The following is a 24,121-nucleotide window of genomic DNA, read 5'->3' as shown; positions in this document are numbered from 1 at the left end:
AACATTCCATCTTTTTTGGCTCAAATTTTCCCAATGTTTGATGTTTTTTGTTTAATTTAATTGATACGATGTATAAACAGTCTGCTAAATTTAAATTTTTTTAAAAACGTCCTCAACTTAGCTTTGTAATAGGTGTTAAAGCAAATATGTATAATAATAACAACAACAAGAATAATATCAATATTATATAGGTCATTGCTATTTTTTATTCGTCTTTTAATATGTCAAGGACAAAAAATTAGTTGCTTTTTTTTTGTTTGATTGATTGTACATATTCCGTACAATTGACCATTAAATGGTAAGTTTTTCAACTTGTTTAAGTCGGGGTCCATGCTGCTATAAACTACAGCTAATACTACAAAAAACTACAATAAAACACCTGTGATGAAAGTGACACTCACCAGTTAAATGTAACTTTTCTTGGTTTTAAATGTTTCATTGACGCATCCGGCGCGGTCTTTTGTTTTGGAAGGTCAGCGTTTCCGGTCAATCACACGCCCCGCCCACCGAGCTATGCTAACTAGCATAAAGTGAGACAAATACGCAATATTATTGTATTTTTGCCGCCTGTGCTGCCAGCAGCCATGTTTTACGTAGTTTAATACACACAGCTGGCGTGTATTTAACTTTTTTTTCGCGCGATGAGGTCTTTTAAACACCTATGACGTCACTACTGTGTCTATTTTTCGAACCAAAACGATGACGTATTATTAGACAACTTTTCTACCCGCTTCCCGTTCGACGATCGTCTCCAAATACATAAAACGCATCAAGTTTTAAAAGGAGTGTTTCAATCTTCATGACGTTGATGTCAACGCGAAAGATCAAGACGGCGTACCTTGGGAATGTCGTTGCCATGGAAACGAAAAACAGCGTCCAATTTTCTTTGGCTGTGATTGGCCACCAGCTCAGGGGCGCCACACCGCCACCTGCCGGACAGGAGTGTATAGTGGTCGTTTGGGGTACAAAAAAAACAATATTTGTACTTTGTGATGTAAAAATATGTATTGAATAAATACTGGCAAACGGGAGAAGGTCATATATATGAAAGTTATATAGTAACAGCTGGATAATGTTTTTATTCGCATCACCAACCCCATAAATATATATATTCTCATCATAATTCTTCATTTTAACTCACTTTACCTGTCTTTTAAAATGGGCGTTTCTTTTGACTTAATTTCACAATTGTATTAAAATGTATTAATAAAAAGGTGACGTGTAAAGTGTCCAACAGGTTGAAAAAACAACATTATAGAATTTAATAGAATAAAAAGTACCTCATTGATCCCTGGGGGGAATTCAGCACCACAGTTTGCTCAAAATAGACAAAAAACACTTGGGTATTTTTTACATGTGAATAATATAAATACAGTCTATTATAGAGCGTTATTCACATGTGAATAATATAAAATACTGTTTATTATACAGCATTATTGACATGTGAATAATATAAATACAGTCTATTATACAGCATTATTCACATGTGAATAATATAAATACAGTCTATTATACAGCATTATTCACATGTGAATAATATAAATACAGTCTATTATACAGCATTATTCACATGTGAATAATATAAAATACAGTCTATTATACAACATTATTCACATGTGAATAATATAAATACAGTCTATTATACAGCATTATTCATATGTGAATAATATAAATACAGTCTATTATACAGCATTATTCATATGTGAATAATATAAATACAGTGTATTATACAGCATTATTCACATGTGAATAATATAAAATACAGTCTATTATACAACATTATTCACATGTGAATAATATAAATACAGTATTATACAGCATTATTCATATGTGAATAATATAAATACAGTCTATTATACAGCATTATTCATATGTGAATAATATAAATACAGTCTATTATACAGCATTATTCACATGTGAATAATATAAAATACAGTCTATTATACAGCATTATTCACATGTGAATATTATAAATACAGTCTATTATACAGCATTACTCACATGTGAGTAACATGAAAAATATTAAAAGATCCCGAAACTAACTCATGAATGAAATAAAAGAGTAACAACGATAATTACTACTCAACTATACAGTTACACATTCATATTAGTCATGTTTGTATTCTATTCTTAGGTGGGGGAAAAACAGTAAAAATTTTAATAAAGAGCAAAAAAATTGGTATGAAAAGAGAAAAAGCTGAAATGTTGATGATAAAAGTGATATACTTAGTTGCCAGGAATACAACACTGACATGATATCAGTTTTTAGCCATTTGTTTTAAATAAACAAAAAAACATTAGAAGTGTATCAAAAGTATCGATATTTTTGATTTGAGGATCGATATTGCAGCATAAAGATCTGGATTCGGCGCTACCGATGTTTCAGTATCGATTTACTGGGGTGATCCATATCACATAATATACTTAGTCACCAGGAATACAACACTGACATGATATCTGTTTATAGCATTTTTTTTTTTTTAAATAAACAATAAACATTATTATAAGTACCGGGTATATGAAAAGTATCGATATTTTTTATTTGAGGATCGATATTACAGGATACAGATCTGGAATCGGCGGTACCGATGTTTCAGTATCGATCTACTGGGGGATCTATATCACATAATATACTTAGTCACCAGGAATACAACACTGACATGATATCAGTTTTTAGCAATTTGTTTTAAATAAACAAAAAAACATTGAAAGTATATCAAAAGTATCGATATTTTTGATTTGAAGATTGATATTGTAGCTGAGATAGGCGCGAGCGCCCCCTGCGATCCCCAAAAAAGGGAATAAGCAGTAGAAAATGGATGGATGGGTGGATTGATATTGCAGCATAAAGATCTGGAATCGGCGGTACCGATGTTTCAGTATCGATTTACTGGGGTGATCCATATCACATAATATACTTAGTCACCAGGAATACAACACTGACATGATATCAGTTTTTATATATTTTTTTAAATAAACAAAAAGCAGAAGTATATTAAAAGTATCGATATTTTTTATTTTGGAGGATCGATATTACAGGATAAAGATCTGGAATCGACGGTACGGATGTTTCAGTATCGATTTACTGGGGTGATCCATATCACATAATATACTTAGTCACCAGGAATACAACACTGACATGATATCAGTTTTTAGCAATTTGTTTTAAATAAACAAAAAAACAGAAGTATATCAAAAGTATCGATATTTTTGATTTGAGGATTGATATTGCAGTATAAAGATCTGGTATCGGCGGTACATAAGTTTCAGTATCGATATACTGGGGTGTTCCATATCACATAATATACTTAGTCACCAGGAATACAACACTGACATGATATCAGTTTTTATATATATTTTTAAATAAACAAAAAACAGAAGTATATTAAAAGTATCGATATTTTTTATTTTGGAGGATCGATATTACAGGATAAAGATCTGGAATCGACGGTACGGATGTTTCAGTATCGATTTACTGGGGTGATCCATGTCACATAATTTACTTAGTCACCAGGAATACAACACTGACATGATATCAGTTTTTAGCAATTTGTTTTAAATAAACAAAAAAACATTAGAAGTGTATCAAAAGTATCGCTGTTTTTGATTTGAGGATTGATATTGCAGCATAAAGATATGGTATCGGCGGTACATAAGTTTCAGTATCGATTTACTGGGGTGATCCATATCACATAATATACTTAGTCACCAGGAATACAACACTGACACGATATCTGTTTATAGTGTTTTTTTTTTAAATAAACAATAAATATTATTAGAAGTATAATAAAAGTATCGATATTTTTTATTTGAGGATCGATATTACAGGATACAGATCTGGAATCAGCGGTACCGATGTGTCAGTATCGATTTACTGGGGGGATCCGTATCACATAATATACTTAGTCACCAGGAATACAACACTGACATGATATCTGTTTTTATATATTTTTAAATAAACAAAAAACAGAAGTATATTAAAAGTGTCGATATTTTTTATTTTTGAGGATCGATATTACAGCATAAAGATCTGGAATCGACGGTACGGATGTTTCAGTATCGATCTACTGGGGTGATCCATATCACATAATATACTTAGTCACCAGGAATACAACACTGACACAATATCAGTTTTTAGCAATTTGTTTTAAATAAACAAAAAACAGAACTATTTTAAAAGTATCGATATCTTTTATTTGAGGATCGATATTACAGCATAAGGTCTGGTATCGGCGGTACCGATGTTTCAGTATCGATCTACTGGGGGATCCGTATCAAATAGTCACCAGGAATACAACACTGACACAATATCGTTTTTTTGTTTTTTTTCATTAAATAAACAAAAAACATTGGTAGTATGGATATATTTTATTTGAGGATCGATATTACAGCATAAAGGTCTGGTTTCGGCGGTACATAAGTTTCAGTATCGATATACCGGGGGGATCCATATCACATAATATACTTAGTCACCAGGAATACAACACTGACACGACATCTGTTTGTATCATTTTTTTTAAATAAACAAAAAACATTATTAGAAGTATATGAAAAGTATCGATATTTTTTATTTGAGAATCGATATTACAGGATAAAGATCTGTAATTGGCGGTACGGATGTTTCAGTATCGATTTACTGGGGGGATCCATATCACATAATATACTTAGTCACCAGGAATACAACACTGACATGATATCAGTTTTTAGCAATCTGTTTTAAATAAACAAAAAAACATTACAAGTACTGCGATGAGGTGGCGACTTGTCCAGGGTGTACCCCGCCTTCCGCCCGATTGTAGCTGAGATAGGCGCCAGCGCCCCCCGCGACCCCGAAAGGAAATAAGCAGTAGAAAATGGATGGATGGATGGACATTAGAAGTATATCAAAAGTATCGATATTTTTGATTTGAGGATCGATATTGCAGCATAAAGATCTTGAATCGGCGGGTACCGATGTTTCAGTATCGATTTACTGGGGTGATCCATATCACATAATATACTTAGTCACCAGGAATACAACACTGACATGATATCAGTTTTTATATTTTTTTTTTAATAAACAAAAAAACAGAAGTATATCAAAAGTATCGATATTTTTTATTTGAGGCTCGATATTGCAGCATAAAGATCTGGAATCGGCGGTACCGATGTTTCAGTATCGATTTACTGGGGTGATCCATATCACATAATATACTTAGTCACCAGGAATACAACACTGACATGATATCAGTTTTTATATATATTTTTAAATAAACAAAAAACAGAAGTATATTAAAAGTTTCGACATTTTTTTTATTTTTGAGGATCGATATTACAGGATAAAGCTCTGGATTCGGCGGCACCGATGTTCCAGTATCGATCCATATCACAGAAAAAACAGCAATACTAGGAGCATAATCAATAAATAACAGATATAATCAAATCAACAATGACGAAACCCTTCACAATATTCATAGTTTTTTGTATTTTAACTCCATCAATCGTGGTTAAAAACGATATGTATCACAAGACCCCAGACTCGGGTGCACAAACGTCCGACACGCCGACAGGTCCGTGAAGGCACCACGGCGCCGCTCCTCTTCCACCTGCCGACATCCCAACTTTCTTCTCACATCTTCCCGCAGAAAAGGCGCAGTCTTTCCCGCCAAGTCCATCCTCCGGGAGCCGCGGAAGTCAAAGACCAGCAAATGTGAACTTCTTGTCGGACGCGGAGTGCTGCGCGCCAACGAGGAGGGACGCAGCAGCGGCGCCAAAGTGAGCGACCTCTCTTTGCCACCCACACCAAATAGATGCTATTATCCCCGCAGGAGAAGTATAAATACCCGGCTTTCTGCACGGGACCGCAGGACCACAACCCGACCCATCCAGGAGGTCTACCGTCCGACAATAGTAAGTGCGGCACTAAAACACTTTTATCTTGCCTCATCATATCTCATTTTGTACATATTATGTATTTGTAAAATATTATTTATTTTTGTACATATGATATCATTTTTTATTACAATTTTTTCATATTTTATTTATTTATTTATCATGGAGGTGCTCGGGGAGTCCAGTGTTTTCTGAAGTTTGACAGCGGCTGATTGGAGAGAATTTGTCAAAAATAGAAGACAGAATGGGATTTGCATAATTTAGTAGTGATCATAGCAGGCAAAAAAAGAAAAAAACATTGAAATAAGGTTGAAAAAGAGTCACTGTCTAACTTTGGATCCACGTTGTTGATCAGGGAATGAGCAAAATTCAATGGTCGAATTAAGGCCAGATTGATTAAACGTTGTATTTGTGTTGTAGAATATTGGTTGGAAAATGACTAAATTTCAATGTTAAATCAACATCACAACCTGACATTGATTAAACGTCGTCAAAAAGTATGTTGATTCAACGTTATGTTTGTGTTGTAGAATTTTGGCTGGGAAATGACCAAATTTCAATGTTAAATCAACGTCAGAACCCGACATTGATTAAACATCGTCAAAAAGCATGTTTCAACGTTGTATTTGTGTTGTAAAATATTGGTTGGAAAATTACAAGTTTCAATGTTGAATCAACGTCAGAACCCAACATTGATTTAACGTCAAAAAGCATCTTGTTTCAACGTTGTAGAATATTGTTTGGGAAATGACCACATTTCAATGTTAAATCAACTTCAGAACCCAACATTGATTAAATTGCAAAAAGCATGTTTCAACATTGTATTTGTGTTGTAGAATATCTGTTCGGAAATGACTAAATTTCAATGTTAAGTCAACATCACAACCTGACATTGATTAAACGTCATCAAAAAGTATGTTGTTTCAACGTTATGTTTGTGTTGTATAAAATTGGCTGGGAAATGACCAAATTTCAATGTTAAATCAACGTCAGAACCCAACATTGATTAAACATCGTCAAAAAGCATGTTTCAACGTTGTATTTGTGTTGTAAAATATTGGTTGGAAAATTACAAGTTTCAATGTTGAATCAACGTCAGAACCCAACATTGATTAAACGTCAAAAAGCATCTTGTTTCAACGTTGTAGAATATTGTTTGGGAAATGACCACATTTCAATGTTAAATCAACTTCAGAACCCAACATTGATTAAATTGCAAAAAGCATGTTTCAACATTGTATTTGTGTTGTAGAATATCTGTTCGGAAATGACTAAATTTCAATGTTAAGTCAACATCACAACCTGACATTGATTAAACGTCATCAAAAAGTATGTTGTTTCAACGTTATGTTTGTGTTGTATAAAATTGGCTGGGAAATGACCAAATTTCAATGTTAAATCAACGTCAGAACCCAACATTGATTAAACGTCAAAAAGCATGTTGTTTCAACGTTGTATTTGTGTTGTAGAATATTGGTTGGGAAATGACTAAATTTCAATGTTAAGTCAACATCACAACCTGACATTGATTAAACATCAGTAAAAAGCAAGTTGTTTCAACGTTGTGTTTGTGTTGTAGAATTTTGGCTGGGAAATGACCAAATTTCAGTGTTAAATCAACGTCAGAACCCGACATTGATTAAACGTCAAAAAGCATGTTTCAACGTTGTATTTGTGTTGTAGAATATTAGTTGGGAAATGACTAAATTTCAATCTTAAGTCAACATCACAACCTGACATTGATTAAACGTCGTCAAAAAGTATGTTGTTTCAACGTCATGTTTGTGTTGTAGAAAATTGGCTGGGAAATGACCAAATTTCAATGTTTAATCAATGTCACCACCTGACATTGATTAAACGTCAAAAAGCATGTTTCAGTGTTGTATTTTTGTTGTAGAATATTGGCTGGGAAATGACTAAAATTCAATGTTAAATCAACGTCAGAACCCAACATTGATTAAACGTCAAAAAGCATTTTGTTCCAACGTTGTATTTGTGTTGTAGAATATTGGTTGGGAAATGACCAAATTTCAATGTTAAATCAACGTCGAGACCATGCATTGATTTAATGTCGTCAAAAAGCATGTTGTTTCAACGTTATGTTTGTGTTGTAGAATATTGGCTGGGAAATGATCAAATTTCAATGTTAAATCAACGTCAGAACCCGACATTGACGAAACATCAAAAATTATGTTTCAACGTTGTATTTGTGTTGTAGAATATTAGTTGGGAAATGAAACAAATTGCAACGTAATTTTGGTCGTTTCCCAATAGTCCTGTGCATGTCGATACTGAACTGTTGGCGTTGCCGATACCAGATGTTTATGCGCTTAAATTGATTCTGACATCAAAATATGCATACTGTTGATACTTGGGTTGTTTGAGGTAGTGTACAAACCCCGTTTCTATATGAGTTGGGAATTTGTGTTAGATGTAAATATAAACAGAATACAATGATTTGCAAATCCTTTTCAAGCCATATTCAGTTGAATATGCTACAAAGACAACATATTTGATGTTCAAACTCATAAACTTGATTTTTTTTGCAAATAATAATTAACTTAAAAATTCATGGCGGCAACACGTGCCAAAGTAGTTGGGAAAGGGCATGTTCACCACTGTGTTACATCACCTTTTCTTTTAACAACACTCAATAAACGTTTGGGAACTGAGGAAACTAATTGTTGAAGCTTTGAAAGTGGAATTCTTTCCCATTCTTGTTTTATGTAGAGCTTCAGTCGTTCAACAGTCCGAAGCCACGCTGTTGTAACACGTGCTGTATGGGGCTTGGCATTGTCTTGCTGAAATAAGCAGGGGCGTCCATGAAAAAGACGGCGCTTAGATGGCAGCATATGTTGTTCCAAAACCTGTATGTACCTTTCAGCATTAATGGTGCCTTCACAGATGTGTAAGTTACCCATGCCTTGGGCACTAATGCACCCCCATACCATCACACATGCTGGCTTTTCAACTTTGCGTCGATAACAGTCTGGATGGTTCGCTTCCCTTTTGACACTATGTCGAATATTTCCAAAAACTATTTGAAATGTGGACTCGTCAGACCACAGAACACTTTTCCACTTTGCATCAGTCCATCTTAGATGATCTCGGGCCCAGAGAAGCCGGCGGCGTTTCTGGATGTTGTTGATAAATGGCTTTCGCTTTGCATAGTAGAGCTTTAACTTGCACTTACAGAGGTAGAGACAAACTGTATTTGGTGACAGTGGTTTTCTGAAGTGTTCCTGAGCCCATGCGGTGATATCCTTTAGAGATTGATGTCGGTTTTTGATACAGTGCCGTCTGAGGGATGGAAGGTCACGGTCATTCAACGTTGGTTTCCGGCCATGCTGCTTACGTGGAGTGATGTCTCCAGATTCTCTGAACCTTTTGATGATATTATGGAGCGTAGATGTTGAAATCCCTAAATTTCTTGCAATCGCACTTTGAGAAACGTTGTTCTTAAACTGTTTGACTATTTGCTCACGCAGTTGTGGACAAAGGGGTGTACCTCGCCCCATCCTTTCTTGTGAAAGACTGAGCATTTTTTGGGAAGCTGTTTTTATACCCAATCATGGCACCCACCTGTTCCCAATTAGCCTGCACACCTGTGGGGTGTTCCAAATAAGCGTTTGATGAGCATTCTTCAACTTTATCAGTATTTATTGCCATCTTTCCCAACTTCTTTGTCACGTGTTGCTGGCATCAAATTCTAAGTCATTATTATTTGCGGGGAAAAAAAATGTTTATGAGTTTGAACATCAAATATGTTGTCTTTGTAGCATATTCAACTGAATATGGGTTGAAAAGGATTTGCAAATCATTGTATTCTGTTTATATTTACATCTAACACAATTTCCCAACTCATATGGAAACGGGGTTTGTATACGATTAAGACAGACAGTGTATAGTCTTGTATCACAATGGTTTAGAGGTAGACAGTATAGTCCTGTATCACAGTGGTTTGGAGGTAGACAGTATAGTCCTGTATCACAGTGGTTTGGAGGTAGACAGTATAGTCCTGTATCACAGTGGTTTAGAGGTAGACAGTATAGTCCTGTATCACAGTGGTTTGGAGGTAGACAGTATAGTCCTGTATCACAATGGTTTAGAGGTAGACAGTATAGTCCTGTATCACAGTGGTTTGGAGGTAGACAGTATAGTCCTGTATCACAGTGGTTTGGAGGTAGACAGTATAGTCCTGTATCACAATGGTTTAGAGGTAGACAGTATAGTCCTGTATCACAGTGGTTTGGAGGTAGACAGTATAGTCCTGTATCACAGTGGTTTGGAGGTAGACAGTATAGTCCTGTATCACAGTGGTTTAGAGGTAGACAGTATAGTCCTGTATCACAGTGGTTTGGAGGTAGACAGTATAGTCCTGTATCACAGTGGTTTGGAGGTAGACAGTATAGTCCTGTATCACAGTGGTTTAGAGGTAGACAGTATAGTCCTGTATCACAGTGGTTTGAAGATAGACAGTATAGTCCTGTATCACAGGGGTTTAGAGATAGACAGTATAGTCCTGTATCACAGTGGTTTGGAGGTAGACAGTATAGTCCTGTATCCCAGTGGTTTAGAGATAGACAGTATAGTCCTGTATCACAGTGGTTTAGAGATAGACAGTATAGTCCTGTATCACAGTGGTTTAGAGATAGAAAGTATAGTCTTGTATCACAGTGGTTTAGAGATAGACAGTATAGTCCTGTATCACAGTGGTTTGGAGGTAGACAGTATAGTCCTGTATCCCAGTGGTTTAGAGATAGACAGTATAGTCCTGTATCACAGTGGTTTGAAGATAGACAGTATAGTCCTGTATCACAGTGGTTTGAAGATAGACAGTATAGTCCTGTATCACAGTGGTTTGGAGGTAGACAGTATAGTCCTGTATCACAGTGGTTTGGAGGTAGACAGTATAGTCCTGTATCACAGTGGTTTGGAGGTAGACAGTATAGTCCTGTATCACAGTGGTTTGGAGGTAGACAGTATAGTCCTGTATCACAGTGGTTTAGAGATAGACAGTATAGTCCTGTATCACAGTGGTTTAGAGATAGACAGTATAGTCCTGTATCACAGTGGTTTAGAGGTAGACAGTATAGTCCTGTATCACAGTGGTTTGGAGGTAGACAGTATAGTCCTGTATCACAGTGTTTGGAGGTAGACAGTATAGTCCTGTATCACAGTGGTTTGGAGGTAGACAGTATAGTCCTGTATCACAGTGGTTTGGAGGTAGACAGTATAGTCCTGTATCACAGTGGTTTGGAGGTAGACAGTATAGTCCTGTATCACAATGGTTTAGAGGTAGACAGTATAGTCCTGTATCACAGTGGTTTGGAGGTAGACAGTATAGTCCCGTATCACAGTGGTTTGGAGGTAGACAGTATAGTCCTGTATCACAGTGGTTTGGAGGTAGACAGTATAGTCCTGTATCACAATGGTTTAGAGGTAGACAGTATAGTCCTGTATCACAGTGGTTTGGAGGTAGACAGTATAGTCCTGTATCACAGTGGTTTGGAGGTAGACAGTATAGTCCTGTATCACAATGGTTTAGAGGTAGACAGTATAGTCCTGTATCACAGTGGTTTGGAGGTAGACAGTATAGTCCTGTATCACAGTGGTTTGGAGGTAGACAGTATAGTCCTGTATCACAGTGGTTTAGAGGTAGACAGTATAGTCCTGTATCACAGTGGTTTGGAGGTAGACAGTATAGTCCTGTATCACAGTGGTTTGGAGGTAGACAGTATAGTCCTGTATCACAGTGGTTTGGAGGTAGACAGTATAGTCCTGTATCACAGTGGTTTGGAGGTAGACAGTATAGTCCTGTATCACAGTGGTTTAGAGGTAGACAGTATAGTCCTGTATCACAGTGGTTTGAAGATAGACAGTATAGTCCTGTATCACAGGGGTTTAGAGATAGACAGTATAGTCCTGTATCACAGTGGTTTGGAGGTAGACAGTATAGTCCTGTATCCCAGTGGTTTAGAGATAGACAGTATAGTCCTGTATCACAGTGGTTTAGAGATAGACAGTATAGTCCTGTATCACAGTGGTTTAGAGATAGAAAGTATAGTCTTGTATCACAGTGGTTTAGAGATAGACAGTATAGTCCTGTATCACAGTGGTTTGGAGGTAGACAGTATAGTCCTGTATCCCAGTGGTTTAGAGATAGACAGTATAGTCCTGTATCACAGTGGTTTGAAGATAGACAGTATAGTCCTGTATCACAGTGGTTTGAAGATAGACAGTATAGTCCTGTATCACAGTGGTTTGGAGGTAGACAGTATAGTCCTGTATCACAGTGGTTTGGAGGTAGACAGTATAGTCCTGTATCACAGTGGTTTGGAGGTAGACAGTATAGTCCTGTATCACAGTGGTTTGGAGGTAGACAGTATAGTCCTGTATCACAGTGGTTTAGAGATAGACAGTATAGTCCTGTATCACAGTGGTTTAGAGATAGACAGTATAGTCCTGTATCACAGTGGTTTAGAGGTAGACAGTATAGTCCTGTATCACAGTGGTTTGGAGGTAGACAGTATAGTCCTGTATCACAGTGTTTGGAGGTAGACAGTATAGTCCTGTATCACAGTGGTTTGGAGGTAGACAGTATAGTCCTGTATCACAGTGGTTTGGAGGTAGACAGTATAGTCCTGTATCACAGTGGTTTGGAGGTAGACAGTATAGTCCTGTATCACAATGGTTTAGAGGTAGACAGTATAGTCCTGTATCACAGTGGTTTGGAGGTAGACAGTATAGTCCCGTATCACAGTGGTTTGGAGGTAGACAGTATAGTCCTGTATCACAGTGGTTTGGAGGTAGACAGTATAGTCCTGTATCACAATGGTTTAGAGGTAGACAGTATAGTCCTGTATCACAGTGGTTTGGAGGTAGACAGTATAGTCCTGTATCACAGTGGTTTGGAGGTAGACAGTATAGTCCTGTATCACAATGGTTTAGAGGTAGACAGTATAGTCCTGTATCACAGTGGTTTGGAGGTAGACAGTATAGTCCTGTATCACAGTGGTTTGGAGGTAGACAGTATAGTCCTGTATCACAGTGGTTTAGAGGTAGACAGTATAGTCCTGTATCACAGTGGTTTGGAGGTAGACAGTATAGTCCTGTATCACAGTGGTTTGGAGGTAGACAGTATAGTCCTGTATCACAGTGGTTTAGAGGTAGACAGTATAGTCCTGTATCACAGTGGTTTGAAGATAGACAGTATAGTCCTGTATCACAGGGGTTTAGGGATAGACAGTATAGTCCTGTATCACAGTGGTTTGGAGGTAGACAGTATAGTCCTGTATCCCAGTGGTTTAGAGATAGACAGTATAGTCCTGTATCACAGTGGTTTAGAGATAGACAGTATAGTCCTGTATCACAGTGGTTTAGAGATAGACAGTATAGTCCTGTATCACAGTGGTTTAGAGATAGACAGTATAGTCCTGTATCACAGTGGTTTGGAGGTAGACAGTATAGTCCTGTATCCCAGTGGTTTAGAGATAGACAGTATAGTCCTGTATCACAGTGGTTTGAAGATAGACAGTATAGTCCTGTATCACAGTGGTTTGAAGATAGACAGTATAGTCCTGTATCACAGTGGTTTGGAGGTAGACAGTATAGTCCTGTATCACAGTGGTTTGGAGGTAGACAGTATAGTCCTGTATCACAGTGGTTTGGAGGTAGACAGTATAGTCCTGTATCACAGTGGTTTGGAGGTAGACAGTATAGTCCTGTATCACAGTGGTTTAGAGATAGACAGTATAGTCCTGTATCACAGTGGTTTAGAGATAGACAGTATAGTCCTGTATCACAGTGGTTTAGAGGTAGACAGTATAGTCCTGTATCACAGTGGTTTGGAGGTAGACAGTATAGTCCTGTATCACAGTGTTTGGAGGTAGACAGTTTAGTCCTGTATCACAGTGGTTTGAAGATAGACAGTATAGTCCTGTATCACAGTGGTTTGGAGGTAGACAGTATAGTCCTCTATCACAGTGGTTTGGAGGTAGACAGTATAGTCCTGTATCACAGTGGTTTGGAGGTAGACAGTATAGTCCTGTATCACAGTGGTTTGGAGGTAGACAGTATAGTCCTGTATCACAGTGGTTTGGAGGTAGACAGTATAGTCCTGTATCACAGTGGTTTGGAGGTAGACAGTATAGTCCTGTATCACAGTGGTTTGGAGGTAGACAGTATAGTCCTGTATCACAGTGGTTTGGAGGTAGACAGTATAGTCCTGTATCACAATGGTTTAGAGGTAGACAGTATAGTCCTGTATCACAGTGGTTTGGAGGTAGACAGTATAGTCCTGTATCACAGTGGTTTAGAGGTAGACAGTATAGTCCTGTATCACAGTGGTTTGGAGGTAGACAGTATAGTCCTGTATCACAGTGGTTTAGAGATAGACAGTATAGTCCTGTATCACAGTGGTTTAGAGGTAGACAGTATAGTCCTGTATCACAGTGGTTTGGAGGTAGACAGTATAGTCCTGTATCACAGTGGTTTAGAGGTAGACAGTATAGTCCTGTATCACAGTGGTTTGGAGGTAGACAGTATAGTCCTGTATCACAGTGGTTTAGAGGTAGACAGTATAGTCCTGTATCACAGTGGTTTGAAGATAGACAGTATAGTCCTGTATCACAGTGGTTTGAAGATAGACAGTATAGTCCTGTATCACAGGGGTTTAGAGATAGACAGTATAGTCCTGTATCACAGGGGTTTAGAGATAGACAGTATAGTCCTGTATCACAGGGGTTTAGAGATAGACAGTATAGTCCTGTATCACAGTGGTTTGGAGGTAGACAGTATAGTCCTGTATCACAGTGTTTGGAGGTAGACAGTATAGTCCTGTATCACAGTGGTTTGAAGATAGACAGTATAGTCCTGTATCACAGTGGTTTGAAGATAGACAGTATAGTCCTGTATCACAGTGGTTTGGAGGTAGACAGTATAGTCCTGTATCACAGTGGTTTGGAGGTAGACAGTATAGTCCTGTATCACAGTGGTTTAGAGGTAGACAGTATAGTCCTGTATCACAGTGGTTTAGAGATAGACAGTATAGTCCTGTATCACAGTGGTTTAGAGGTGGACAGTATAGTCCTGTATCACAGTGGTTTGGAGGTAGACAGTATAGTCCTGTATCACAGTGGTTTGGAGGTAGACAGTATAGTCTTGTATCACAATGGTTTAGAGGTAGACAGTATAGTCCTGTATCACAGTGGTTTGGAGGTAGACAGTATAGTCCTGTATCACAGTGGTTTGAAGATAGACAGTATAGTCCTGTATCACAGTGGTTTGGAGGTAGACAGTATAGTCCTGTATCACAGTGGTTTGGAGGTAGACAGTATAGTCCTGTATCACAGTGGTTTGGAGGTAGACAGTATAGTCTTGTATCACAATGGTTTAGAGGTAGACAGTATAGTCCTGTATCACAGTGGTTTGGAGGTAGACAGTATAGTCTTGTATCACAATGGTTTAGAGGTAGACAGTATAGTCCTGTATCACAGTGGTTTGGAGGTAGACAGTATAGTCCTGTATCACAGTGGTTTGGAGGTAGACAGTATAGTCCTGTATCACAGTGGTTTGGAGGTAGACAGTATAGTCCTGTATCACAGTGGTTTAGTGGTAGACAGTATAGTCCTGTATCACAGTGGTTTGGAGGTAGACAGTATAGTCCTGTATCACAGTGGTTTGGAGGTAGACAGTATAGACCTGTATCACAGTGGTTTAGAGATAGACAGTATAGTCCTGTATCACAGTGGTTTAGAGATAGACAGTATAGTCCTGTATCACAGTGGTTTAGAGGTAGACAGTATAGTCCTGTATCACAGTGGTTTAGAGATAGACAGTATAGTCCTGTATCACAGTGGTTTGGAGATAGACAGTATAGTCCTGTATCACAGTGGTTTGAAGATAGACAGTATAGTCCTGTATCACAGTGGTTTGAAGATAGACAGTATAGTCATGTATCACAGTGGTTTGAAGATAGACAGTATAGTCCTGTATCACAGTGGTTTAGAGATAGACAGTATAGTCCTGTATCACAGTGGTTTAGAGATAGACAGTATAGTCCTGTATCACAGTGGTTTAGAGATAGACAGTATAGTCCTGTATCACAGTGGTTTAGAGGTAGACAGTATAGTCCTGTATCCCAGTGGTTTAGAGATTGACAGTATAGTCCTGTATCACAGTGGTTTGAAGATAGACAGTATAGTCCTGTATCACAGTGGTTTAGAGATAGACAGTATAGTCCTGTATCACAGTGGTTTGGAGGTAGACAGTATAGTCCTGTATCACAGTGGTTTAGAGATAGACAGTATAGTCCTGTATCACAGTGGTTTAGAGATAGACAGTATAGTCCTGTATCACAGTGGTTTGGAGGTAGACAGTATAGTCCTGTATCACAGTGGTTTAGAGATAGACAGTATAGTCCTGTATCACAGTGGTTTAGAGGTAGACAGTATAATCCTGTATCACAGTGGTTTGGAGGTAGACAGTATAGTCCTGTATCACAGTGTTTGGAGGTAGACAGTATAGTCCTGTATCACAGTGGTTTGAAGATAGACGGTATAGTCCTGTATCACAGTGGTTTAGAGATAGACAGTATAGTCCTGTATCACAGTGGTTTGAAGATAGACAGTATAGTCCTGTATCACAGTGGTTTAGAGATAGACAGTATAGTCCTGTATCACAGTGGTTTGGAGGTAGACAGTATAGTCCTGTATCACAGTGGTTTAGAGATAGACAGTATAGTCCTGTATCACAGTGGTTTAGAGATAGACAGTATAGTCCTGTATCACAGTGGTTTGGAGGTAGACAGTATAGTCCTGTATCACAGTGGTTTAGAGATAGACAGTATAGTCCTGTATCACAGTGGTTTAGAGGTAGACAGTATAATCCTGTATCACAGTGGTTTGGAGGTAGACAGTATAGTCCTGTATCACAGTGTTTGGAGGTAGACAGTATAGTCCTGTATCACAGTGGTTTGAAGATAGACAGTATAGTCCTGTATCACAGTGGTTTGAAGATAGACAGTATAGTCCTGTATCACAGTGGTTTGGAGGTAGACAGTATAGTCCTGTATCACAGTGGTTTGGAGGTAGACAGTATAGTCCTGTATCACAGTGGTTTGGAGGTAGACAGTATAGTCCTGTATCACAGTGGTTTGGAGGTAGACAGTATAGTCCTGTATCACAGTGGTTTGGAGATAGACAGTATAGTCCTGTATCACAGTGGTTTGAAGATAGACAGTATAGTCCTGTATCACAGTGGTTTGGAGGTAGACAGTATAGTCCTGTATCACAGTGGTTTAGAGGTAGACAGTATAGTCCTGTATCACAGTGGTTTGGAGGTGGACAGTATAGTCCTGTATCACAGATGTTTGGAGGTAGACAGTATAGTCCTGTATCACAGTGGTTTAGAGGTAGACAGTATAGTCCTGTATCACAGTGGTTTAGAGATAGACAGTATAGTCCTGTATCACAGTGGTTTGAAGATAGACAGTATAGTCCTGTATCACAGTGGTTTAGAGATAGACAGTATAGTCCTGAATCACAGTGGTTTAGAGGTAGACAGTATAGTCCTGTATCACAGTGGTTTAGAGATAGACAGTATAGTCCTGTATCACAGTGGTTTAGAGGTAGACAGTATAGTCCTGTATCACAGTGGTTTGGAGGTAGACAGTATAGTCCTGTATCACAGTGGTTTGGAGGTAGACAGTATAGTCCTGTATCACAGTGGTTTAGAGGTAGACAGTATAGTCCTGTATCACAGTGGTTTGGAGGTAGACAGTATAGTCCAGTATCACAGTGGTTTGGAGGTAGACATCATAGTCCAGTATCACAGTGGTTTGGAGGTAGACATCATAGTCCAGTATCACAGTGGTTTGGAGGTAGACAGTATAGTCCTGTATCACAGTGGTTTAGAGGTAGACAGTATAGTTCAGTATCACAGTGGTTTGGAGGTAGACAGTATAGTCCTGTATCACAGTGGTTTGGAGGTAGACAGTATAGTCCTGTATCACAGTGGTTTAGAGGTAGACAGTATAGTTCAGTATCACAGTGGTTTGGAGGTAGACATCATAGTCCAGTATCACAGTGGTTTGGAGGTAGACAGTATAGTCCTGTATCACAGTGGTTTAGAGGTAGACAGTATAGTCCTGTATCACAGTGGTTTGAAGATAGACAGTATAGTCCTGTATCACAGGGGTTTAGGGATAGACAGTATAGTCCTGTATCACAGTGGTTTGGAGGTAGACAGTATAGTCCTGTATCCCAGTGGTTTAGAGATAGACAGTATAGTCCTGTATCACAGTGGTTTAGAGATAGACAGTATAGTCCTGTATCACAGTGGTTTAGAGATAGACAGTATAGTCCTGTATCACAGTGGTTTAGAGATAGACAGTATAGTCCTGTATCACAGTGGTTTGGAGGTAGACAGTATAGTCCTGTATCCCAGTGGTTTAGAGATAGACAGTATAGTCCTGTATCACAGTGGTTTGAAGATAGACAGTATAGTCCTGTATCACAGTGGTTTGAAGATAGACAGTATAGTCCTGTATCACAGTGGTTTGGAGGTAGACAGTATAGTCCTGTATCACAGTGGTTTGGAGGTAGACAGTATAGTCCTGTATCACAGTGGTTTGGAGGTAGACAGTATAGTCCTGTATCACAGTGGTTTGGAGGTAGACAGTATAGTCCTGTATCACAGTGGTTTAGAGATAGACAGTATAGTCCTGTATCACAGTGGTTTAGAGATAGACAGTATAGTCCTGTATCACAGTGGTTTAGAGGTAGACAGTATAGTCCTGTATCACAGTGGTTTGGAGGTAGACAGTATAGTCCTGTATCACAGTGTTTGGAGGTAGACAGTATAGTCCTGTATCACAGTGGTTTGAAGATAGACAGTATAGTCCTGTATCACAGTGGTTTGGAGGTAGACAGTATAGTCCTCTATCACAGTGGTTTGGAGGTAGACAGTATAGTCCTGTATCACAGTGGTTTGGAGGTAGACAGTATAGTCCTGTATCACAGTGGTTTGGAGGTAGACAGTATAGTCCTGTATCACAGTGGTTTGGAGGTAGACAGTATAGTCCTGTATCACAGTGGTTTGGAGGTAGACAGTATAGTCCTGTATCACAGTGGTTTGGAGGTAGACAGTATAGTCCTGTATCACAGTGGTTTGGAGGTAGACAGTATAGTCCTGTATCACAATGGTTTAGAGGTAGACAGTATAGTCCTGTATCACAGTGGTTTGGAGGTAGACAGTATAGTCCTGTATCACAGTGGTTTAGAGGTAGACAGTATAGTCCTGTATCACAGTGGTTTGGAGGTAGACAGTATAGTCCTGTATCACAGTGGTTTAGAGATAGACAGTATAGTCCTGTATCACAGTGGTTTAGAGGTAGACAGTATAGTCCTGTATCACAGTGGTTTGGAGGTAGACAGTATAGTCCTGTATCACAGTGGTTTAGAGGTAGACAGTATAGTCCTGTATCACAGTGGTTTGGAGGTAGACAGTATAGTCCTGTATCACAGTGGTTTAGAGGTAGACAGTATAGTCCTGTATCACAGTGGTTTGAAGATAGACAGTATAGTCCTGTATCACAGTGGTTTGAAGATAGACAGTATAGTCCTGTATCACAGGGGTTTAGAGATAGACAGTATAGTCCTGTATCACAGGGGTTTAGAGATAGACAGTATAGTCCTGTATCACAGGGGTTTAGAGATAGACAGTATAGTCCTGTATCACAGTGGTTTGGAGGTAGACAGTATAGTCCTGTATCACAGTGTTTGGAGGTAGACAGTATAGTCCTGTATCACAGTGGTTTGAAGATAGACAGTATAGTCCTGTATCACAGTGGTTTGAAGATAGACAGTATAGTCCTGTATCACAGTGGTTTGGAGGTAGACAGTATAGTCCTGTATCACAGTGGTTTGGAGGTAGACAGTATAGTCCTGTATCACAGTGGTTTAGAGGTAGACAGTATAGTCCTGTATCACAGTGGTTTAGAGATAGACAGTATAGTCCTGTATCACAGTGGTTTAGAGGTGGACAGTATAGTCCTGTATCACAGTGGTTTGGAGGTAGACAGTATAGTCCTGTATCACAGTGGTTTGGAGGTAGACAGTATAGTCTTGTATCACAATGGTTTAGAGGTAGACAGTATAGTCCTGTATCACAGTGGTTTGGAGGTAGACAGTATAGTCCTGTATCACAGTGGTTTGAAGATAGACAGTATAGTCCTGTATCACAGTGGTTTGGAGGTAGACAGTATAGTCCTGTATCACAGTGGTTTGGAGGTAGACAGTATAGTCCTGTATCACAGTGGTTTGGAGGTAGACAGTATAGTCTTGTATCACAATGGTTTAGAGGTAGACAGTATAGTCCTGTATCACAGTGGTTTGGAGGTAGACAGTATAGTCTTGTATCACAATGGTTTAGAGGTAGACAGTATAGTCCTGTATCACAGTGGTTTGGAGGTAGACAGTATAGTCCTGTATCACAGTGGTTTGGAGGTAGACAGTATAGTCCTGTATCACAGTGGTTTGGAGGTAGACAGTATAGTCCTGTATCACAGTGGTTTAGTGGTAGACAGTATAGTCCTGTATCACAGTGGTTTGGAGGTAGACAGTATAGTCCTGTATCACAGTGGTTTGGAGGTAGACAGTATAGACCTGTATCACAGTGGTTTAGAGATAGACAGTATAGTCCTGTATCACAGTGGTTTAGAGATAGACAGTATAGTCCTGTATCACAGTGGTTTAGAGGTAGACAGTATAGTCCTGTATCACAGTGGTTTAGAGATAGACAGTATAGTCCTGTATCACAGTGGTTTGGAGATAGACAGTATAGTCCTGTATCACAGTGGTTTGAAGATAGACAGTATAGTCCTGTATCACAGTGGTTTGAAGATAGACAGTATAGTCATGTATCACAGTGGTTTGAAGATAGACAGTATAGTCCTGTATCACAGTGGTTTAGAGATAGACAGTATAGTCCTGTATCACAGTGGTTTAGAGATAGACAGTATAGTCCTGTATCACAGTGGTTTAGAGATAGACAGTATAGTCCTGTATCACAGTGGTTTAGAGGTAGACAGTATAGTCCTGTATCCCAGTGGTTTAGAGATTGACAGTATAGTCCTGTATCACAGTGGTTTGAAGATAGACAGTATAGTCCTGTATCACAGTGGTTTAGAGATAGACAGTATAGTCCTGTATCACAGTGGTTTGGAGGTAGACAGTATAGTCCTGTATCACAGTGGTTTAGAGATAGACAGTATAGTCCTGTATCACAGTGGTTTAGAGATAGACAGTATAGTCCTGTATCACAGTGGTTTGGAGGTAGACAGTATAGTCCTGTATCACAGTGGTTTAGAGATAGACAGTATAGTCCTGTATCACAGTGGTTTAGAGGTAGACAGTATAATCCTGTATCACAGTGGTTTGGAGGTAGACAGTATAGTCCTGTATCACAGTGTTTGGAGGTAGACAGTATAGTCCTGTATCACAGTGGTTTGAAGATAGACGGTATAGTCCTGTATCACAGTGGTTTAGAGATAGACAGTATAGTCCTGTATCACAGTGGTTTGAAGATAGACAGTATAGTCCTGTATCACAGTGGTTTAGAGATAGACAGTATAGTCCTGTATCACAGTGGTTTGGAGGTAGACAGTATAGTCCTGTATCACAGTGGTTTAGAGATAGACAGTATAGTCCTGTATCACAGTGGTTTAGAGATAGACAGTATAGTCCTGTATCACAGTGGTTTGGAGGTAGACAGTATAGTCCTGTATCACAGTGGTTTAGAGATAGACAGTATAGTCCTGTATCACAGTGGTTTAGAGGTAGACAGTATAATCCTGTATCACAGTGGTTTGGAGGTAGACAGTATAGTCCTGTATCACAGTGTTTGGAGGTAGACAGTATAGTCCTGTATCACAGTGGTTTGAAGATAGACAGTATAGTCCTGTATCACAGTGGTTTGAAGATAGACAGTATAGTCCTGTATCACAGTGGTTTGGAGGTAGACAGTATAGTCCTGTATCACAGTGGTTTGGAGGTAGACAGTATAGTCCTGTATCACAGTGGTTTGGAGGTAGACAGTATAGTCCTGTATCACAGTGGTTTGGAGGTAGACAGTATAGTCCTGTATCACAGTGGTTTGGAGATAGACAGTATAGTCCTGTATCACAGTGGTTTGAAGATAGACAGTATAGTCCTGTATCACAGTGGTTTGGAGGTAGACAGTATAGTCCTGTATCACAGTGGTTTAGAGGTAGACAGTATAGTCCTGTATCACAGTGGTTTGGAGGTGGACAGTATAGTCCTGTATCACAGATGTTTGGAGGTAGACAGTATAGTCCTGTATCACAGTGGTTTAGAGGTAGACAGTATAGTCCTGTATCACAGTGGTTTAGAGATAGACAGTATAGTCCTGTATCACAGTGGTTTGAAGATAGACAGTATAGTCCTGTATCACAGTGGTTTAGAGATAGACAGTATAGTCCTGAATCACAGTGGTTTAGAGGTAGACAGTATAGTCCTGTATCACAGTGGTTTAGAGATAGACAGTATAGTCCTGTATCACAGTGGTTTAGAGGTAGACAGTATAGTCCTGTATCACAGTGGTTTGGAGGTAGACAGTATAGTCCTGTATCACAGTGGTTTGGAGGTAGACAGTATAGTCCTGTATCACAGTGGTTTAGAGGTAGACAGTATAGTCCTGTATCACAGTGGTTTGGAGGTAGACAGTATAGTCCAGTATCACAGTGGTTTGGAGGTAGACATCATAGTCCAGTATCACAGTGGTTTGGAGGTAGACATCATAGTCCAGTATCACAGTGGTTTGGAGGTAGACAGTATAGTCCTGTATCACAGTGGTTTAGAGGTAGACAGTATAGTTCAGTATCACAGTGGTTTGGAGGTAGACAGTATAGTCCTGTATCACAGTGGTTTGGAGGTAGACAGTATAGTCCTGTATCACAGTGGTTTAGAGGTAGACAGTATAGTTCAGTATCACAGTGGTTTGGAGGTAGACATCATAGTCCAGTATCACAGTGGTTTGGAGGTAGACAGTATAGTCCTGTATCACAGTGGTTTAGAGGTAGACAGTATAGTCCTGTATCACAGTGGTTTGAAGATAGACAGTATAGTCCTGTATCACAGTGGTTTAGAGGTAGACATCATAGTCCAGTATCGCAGTGGTTTGGAGGTAGACATCATACTCCAGTATCACAGTGGTTTGGAGGTAGACATCATAGTCCTGTATCACAGTGGTTTAGAGGTAGACAGTATAGTTCAGTATCACAGTGGTTTAGAGATAGACAGTATAGTCCTGTATCACAGTGGTTTAGAGGTAGACAGTATAGTCCTGTATCACAGTGGTTTAGAGGTAGACAGTATAGTTCAGTATCACAGTGGTTTGAAGGTAGACAGTATAGTCCTGTATCACAGTGGTTTAGAGGTAGACAGTATAGTCCTGTATCACAGTGGTTTAGAGGTAGACAGTATAGTTCTGTATCACAGTGGTTTGAAGGTAGACAGTATAGTCCTGTATCACAGTGGTTTAGAGGTAGACAGTATAGTCCTGTATCACAGTGGTTTGGAGGTAGACAGTATAGTCCTGTATCACAGTGGTTTAGAGGTAGACAGTATAGTCCTGTATCACAGTGGTTTAGAGATAGACAGTATAGTCCTGTATCACAGTGGTTTGAAGATAGACAGTATAGTCCTGTATCACAGTGGTTTAGAGATAGACAGTATAGTCCTGTATCACAGTGGTTTAGAGGTAGACAGTATAGTCCTGTATCACAGTGGTTTAGAGGTAGACAGTATAGTCCTGTATCACAGTGGTTTAGAGATAGACAGTATAGTCCTGTATCACAGTGGTTTGAAGATAGACAGTATAGTCCTGTATCACAGTGGTTTAGAGATAGACAGTATAGTCCTGTATCACAGTGGTTTAGAGGTAGACAGTATAGTCCTGTATCACAGTGGTTTAGAGGTAGACAGTATAGTCCTGTATCACAGTGGTTTAGAGATAGACAGTATAGTCCTGTATCACAGTGGTTTGAAGATAGACAGTATAGTCCTGTATCACAGTGGTTTAGAGATAGACAGTATAGTCCTGTATCACAGTGGTTTAGAGGTAGACAGTATAGTCCTGTATCACAGTGGTTTAGAGATAGACAGTATAGTCCTGTATCACAGTGGTTTAGAGGTAGACAGTATAGTCCTGTATCACAGTGGTTTGGAGG

General features: G+C 38.9%; 1 protein-coding gene across 1 annotated transcript in view; it reads right to left on the bottom strand.

Annotated features, from left to right (window-relative positions):
• The window catches only part of zgc:153738 (uncharacterized protein LOC558115 homolog), a 40,289-nt gene extending 39,376 nt beyond the window's left edge, over positions 1-913 (bottom strand). The window contains exon 1 of the mRNA XM_061883087.1: positions 839-913. The gene's annotated coding sequence lies outside the window, so the exon portion shown is untranslated. The remainder of the gene's footprint in view (positions 1-838) is intronic.
• Positions 914-24,121: the final 23,208 nt, after the last annotated feature.

This window comes from Nerophis ophidion, linkage group LG22, assembly GCF_033978795.1.
Source record: "Nerophis ophidion isolate RoL-2023_Sa linkage group LG22, RoL_Noph_v1.0, whole genome shotgun sequence".
Lineage (NCBI taxonomy): Eukaryota > Metazoa > Chordata > Actinopteri > Syngnathiformes > Syngnathidae > Nerophis > Nerophis ophidion.
Note: the sequence above shows the minus strand (reverse complement) of the source record. Positions and strands in the feature narration are given on the sequence as shown.